At 40.1% G+C, this 5,426-nt stretch overlaps 1 non-coding gene across 1 annotated transcript; it reads left to right on the top strand.

The window, feature by feature from the left end:
* The first annotated feature begins 1,615 nt into the window (after window positions 1-1,615).
* Trnag-gcc lies at window positions 1,616-1,686 on the top strand. The gene has a single exon. It is a non-coding gene; the product is annotated as a tRNA-Gly (tRNA).
* The last annotated feature ends 3,740 nt before the right edge of the window (window positions 1,687-5,426 follow it).

Here is a 5,426-nt window from a genome sequence, read left to right as displayed (position 1 = left end):
TGTTCATGTCAGAGAGAAAGCAACTCATGTTAAACAGTCTTTGGCCTTATTGTGGCCCAGTCTTTGCCTCTGCGCAGTCTGATTTATTCTTAGTTGAAACGTGGGAAGTGATGGGCTTATTCAGTAGTGCGGTGTTGACGTGTGATTGTATTTGTTAGATGAACAAAGATTTATTGTAAAGGACGGCGAGGATGAGTATGATATGTATATTGGAGGGCGAAGAGAATATAAATTTTGAATAATGTTGTTGCTTTCGAAGAGAAGAAGATGAGGTAAGACTGCGGCACTGCGCAACTAATTTGTTAGAGCAATTTTTGTCAGCTAGTTAACTCGCTGAGAGCTGAGAGAAGAGCCACCCTACTTCCCTGAATCATGCAGTAAGATACCAACTGATAAGCTGTTTGGTTTTTTATAGGAATTCTCTGTTAACATTGTATCCTTTTCAAATCATTGTTCACTTTGATAACCATGGTGTTGTACAGATCAGTGTTATGTGTGAAGATCACGCGAAGCTTTATTCTGTCTTTTTGAATACATACTTCATTCTAAAATCGCTGCTTTGAAATTTCACAGGAATTCTACTTTCCCCATTTCACTGTTTTAAGCATTACCACATTGCATCATGTGGTACGTAACAGTTTGGATATTTATTTAGAAATAGGTAACTAGCTTAGCCGCTGTTTGCTGTTACGCTTTCGAGAAATCTCCAACAATGTCGTCAAGAGGCAACGTAAGTGGAAATTATCTGGCCGATGACTGTTTTACTTCAGTTGTGCATTTAATATAAAGACAAGATGTATTGAGATCAGTTACGGTTCAGTTCAAATTAGGTTCTGTTCAATCAAAGATTAGCGTACGACTTTAAGTTGGGTAACAGTTTTCGACTACATAGTTTTGGTAATACATACCGGTAGATTTTTTTATAGAGTGGGGGGTAAATTTGGGTTAAATTTCATAAAGAAACACATAGTAGGGAGGTTACAACAGGAGATGGCGGCACCATGTTTTCCAAGTTGATTCCTGTAGCACGGAAGCGACACGTCTCCAACCATGGCTACACAATAAAACTATCCAGTACTCTCCGCATGTTCTGGCAGGTTTTACAACGGAATATAAAAAGACGTCTTCTTTTTCTTCCCCACCTTTTTTTTCTCTCTCATTCATGCATGGTTCGTGATGAAATTATATAATTACAGCAAAAAATAGAAGTAATAACGTTGAGAATACACATTAATGTGGGGACAATAAGGAGTCTTCGTAATGACTTACGTGCTACATAGGAAGAGCGAAGATGACTTATTTGATACGAATAGATACAACCGAGCGAGATAATACAGTAACTAACGGACGGAGCTCGTATTCGAGATTAGGGTGTTCAACTCTTCTCCCCGTTACTATCATCTAGGTTTCCTGCAGTATAAGAATGACGAGGTTGTTTCTTTTAAGAAGCTGCGTCCGATTTACTTTCTGCTGCTGGTCCAACGCTGCTTGTTCTCGCTGTCGACGATGTGTTTAAACACAAGCACACGTTATATGAACAATCAAGAAATTATCAATGAAATGAGTAAACGTTCTACTCTTCCGTATACGGTAATACAGAGCATAGTGATCGTAAGCATCGGTGGTTCAGTGGTAGAATGCTCGCCTGCCACGCGGGCGGCCCGGGTTCGATTCCCGGCCGATGCATCTATTTTTAACAGACGAAGAAGGTAAGCCTGAGTAGAGTAGACATACGTTTGTGCCCACAAATAATAAAATACGAAATGAATTTCCGTGTTATGGTGCGCCATATCACACGGGCCGGGACTCTGCACATACAGACGTGGGACGTCAACGACCTCTCGAGTGCTGGTAGTTATTCCCCTGGTGACAGATGCCACGCAAACGCCATCTAGTCGCTACTGCTCTCTGCCATCTGTGCGTGATAAACTGTTCCTACAGAATCCGTTAGCATGCGTCCCAAGGAGACAGTGACTGCGTGTCGCTCTTCCCAGCCCCGGGAACACGTGAGTAGTATGTCATTCAACAGCTTCTATGCTTGCTCACTCCTTGTCCTTTGCACCCCAGGAATGTCCACCTACCTATAATCTGAATGTTCAAGAACTTGTTGCTTGATTTCCTCTTACGGCAGAAATCATAGTCTTGGTAAGATTTGAATTTGTTTGAATAGATGACTGGTTTCGCATTTACAGATCTATTTTCGTTTCCTTTTACATGCAAAGAATCCTTGACGCTAATCAGTACATAAAGACTCGGATAAGCTACCGCGTGTATGGCATGCCAACTGCAGAGTGCTCCAAGAGCGGCGATAAATATTTCAGATGGATGTACAGTGGGTAACTTATAGTTAATCAGTCCAAGTAAACAGGAATCCAGTTTTCAGTGGGTGTAGAAATACAGCTGCCTACTGTACTGTAGAAGTAAAAGGCTTGAAATAACTATTTAATAGTGAAAAGGCAATATTTGATTTGCTTGAGGTAATTCTAGTAATTAGTTATATGGCTACCGACATTTAGTTCACTAGCCTATTACTCCTGTCAGGTCTAACTCGTTGAAGTTCATTAAACGATCACAAATAATCTTAAATCTCAGTTCATTAAAGTCTGTTGCACAGACTGTTGCACAGTCTGTTGCATCTGAGAAAAAAGGAGTTAAAGAAATAGATTTTCTTTGACAGCATTTTGTGTTTTTATGGACACACTGTTCGGTATCTCGTAGAGCAGAGTACATTAACAAGACGATCGCCGTAGAATTCTGTATGCACCACGCCGCTGCAGCTCGTATTTCTTGTGATGCTGAATCTTGAGAAAGGATTCAGCGGAGCACTTCAGATCCAGACTACCATGCAATGTAGCGCTCTCCATGGAATAATATATACTGGTCGCCATAAGAAGAAAATTTGTGTTTGGTGTAACGACTTTAGCACAGAAAATTCTTCCATACATGAAGACGAGCAGGCTCGAACCCACGAGCGTTCCGCAAAGATTCCAACTATCTGAATGCTATCTATCTGTAGCGGTAATTATCTCGGTAGGTTTTGTCGGTACTTTTTGTTAAGTATCTTGTATTTATTTCCAGACAACCATTTGCTAGCGAATTGAACACTTTTACACCGATAGAACGCCGTAGCCTAATCTAGAACCAGAGTAAAATCATGAGCAATCCTCGTTACATACAATAAATCAGACATAACCTAGCATCCTCGAGTTCTGCACCACTCCTAAGAGCTTAATGTATTATAATCGCTGCTTGCGCCTAACTTGCATTTGGAAAAAAATGTTTATTTACAATTGTTCCGTAAATTACTTTCAATTAAATTGTCTCTCAGGCCTGTGACGTTGAATAATCAATACGTTTTAACTTCTGACAAATTGACACACGCACATCATCATTATATTTGTTCCATTACGGGTTGCGCAGAGAACTAGTAAGTCTGAGAACTGGCGCTTTCTGCTCCAGCTCCCATCAGTAACACGTGGGTAAGTGATCGGACGTAGCCTTAAGACACACACCAACTACTTCAGTATACGTTTCATATACAAAAGTACGCCGAATATTTTATTTGCGAACTGCTGTTATCGTAAACGTCTGCTTCTTTCAAACTAAAGTAGACCTTGGTTTTCGTTGGAATTACTAATACAGCATGTTATACAGTAACTCTGCGCTGGCAACGTTAATTTCTTTCAGCCGCTTGCATCCTGAGGTACAGACAACTATTTTTTTTTGTGCCTCATTTTGTAATCTAATCCCCTTAACAGAGCCTTATGTTACTGAAATACGTTCCATTATATTTTGTTTTGCTTCTCTTCAAGACTATCCAAACAGTTCAGCAAATCTTTAACATCCTTTTCCGTCGTTGACACAAAAGCCTCAGAATTTGTACTCGCATTTCTTTTCCCTGACCTTTAAGTCCCTTTCCTAATTTCTCATTGGTTTTCTGAAGTTCTTGCTCAATGCGCAGATTGAATAAAATGGAGGATTAATTGCAATTCTGTCTCAGTCCCTTATGATCGATCGGCTTCCTTGCATGTCCTACGACTGTAATCTGGTTTCTGTACAGGTTGAAGATAACCTTTCGCTCCCTGTATTTTATTCCTGCTACGACCATAATTTCAGAAATTTTATTCCAATAAAAGTTTACTCTAAATCTACAAATGCTATAAACGTGGCTTTGCCTTTCATAAGTATGCCTTCTACGACAAGTCGGAGTGTACTGCTGCATCGCGTGTTCCTGCATTTCTCCAGGAACCAAACTGATCTTTCGCGAGGTCGGATTCTACCAGGATTTCTATTCTTTTGTAAGTAATTCATGTCAGGATTCTGCAACTATGACTTATGTGTTCGGTAATATACACACATGTAAATACCTGCCTTTCATTCTTCTGAGGGTATTTCGACTGTCTCATATATCCTTTACATCAGATGAAAAACTTATGTCAGGCTACGTTCTTTAGGGATCTCAATAATTGTGAGGTAGTGTCGTCTTCTGCAGGTCCCTTGTTTCGACGTTGATCATTAAGTACTCTGTTAAATTCTTTTCCCACTGTCTATATCGTTTTCATCTGTTTCCTCTTCCCTTGTCTTGAAATTAGTTCCCCTTGTATATCCCTTCTATATATTCCTTCCACCTTTCAACCCTCCCTTCTTTGCTTATTACTGGCTTGTCATCCGAACTCTTGATGAACATACAGCTGCTTCTCTTTTACTTGATAGTTTAATTTTCCAGTAGGCAGCCTCTATCTTTCCAATATGGGCTTTCATTTATCGTCTAGCTATTCCTGCTTTGCCATTTTACACTTTCTGTGAATCTCATTGTATACGTGTATATCCCTTTTTGGCTGGATCTTCTACTGCATTTTAATATTTTCTCCTTTCATAGATTAAATTCCGCCTTTGCTCCCTTTGAGACACTTAAGTCAGTGGTTCTTTTAATTTGTTCGGATCCCATCGCCTTAATTTCAATAACTTCAGAAATTTCTTGAGTTTAATAACCAATAACGTACTGTAAAAATCCATTTCCGCCCCTGAAAACGTTTTGTAGTTGAAAATCTAGTTTCGAAATCTGTCTTATCATTATATTGTCTACCTGAAACCACCCGGGGTCTGCAGGTCCTTCCACGTCAGCAACCTTCGTTCGTGATTCTTAAACCACGTGTTAGCAATGAGGAAATTATCTACATCTACATCTACATAACTGCTCTGCAGGGGGTTCGTCGAACGAGTTTCACACAACTTCTCTTCCGTTCCACTCTCGAACGGTGCGTGGGGAAAGCGAACACTTAAATCTGTCCGCGTGAGCACTGATTTCTCGTATTTTATTACAACGGTTATTTCTCGGTATGTAGCTCGGTGTCAATAAAATATTTGTCGGAGGAGAACGTTGGAGATTGAAATTTCGTTTAGAGGTCTCGCCCCTATGGAAAACG

The sequence above is a fragment of the Schistocerca piceifrons genome, chromosome 2 (genome assembly GCF_021461385.2).
Source record: "Schistocerca piceifrons isolate TAMUIC-IGC-003096 chromosome 2, iqSchPice1.1, whole genome shotgun sequence".
Taxonomy (NCBI): domain Eukaryota; kingdom Metazoa; phylum Arthropoda; class Insecta; order Orthoptera; family Acrididae; genus Schistocerca; species Schistocerca piceifrons.
This window is presented reverse-complemented; position numbering and strand designations above follow the sequence as displayed.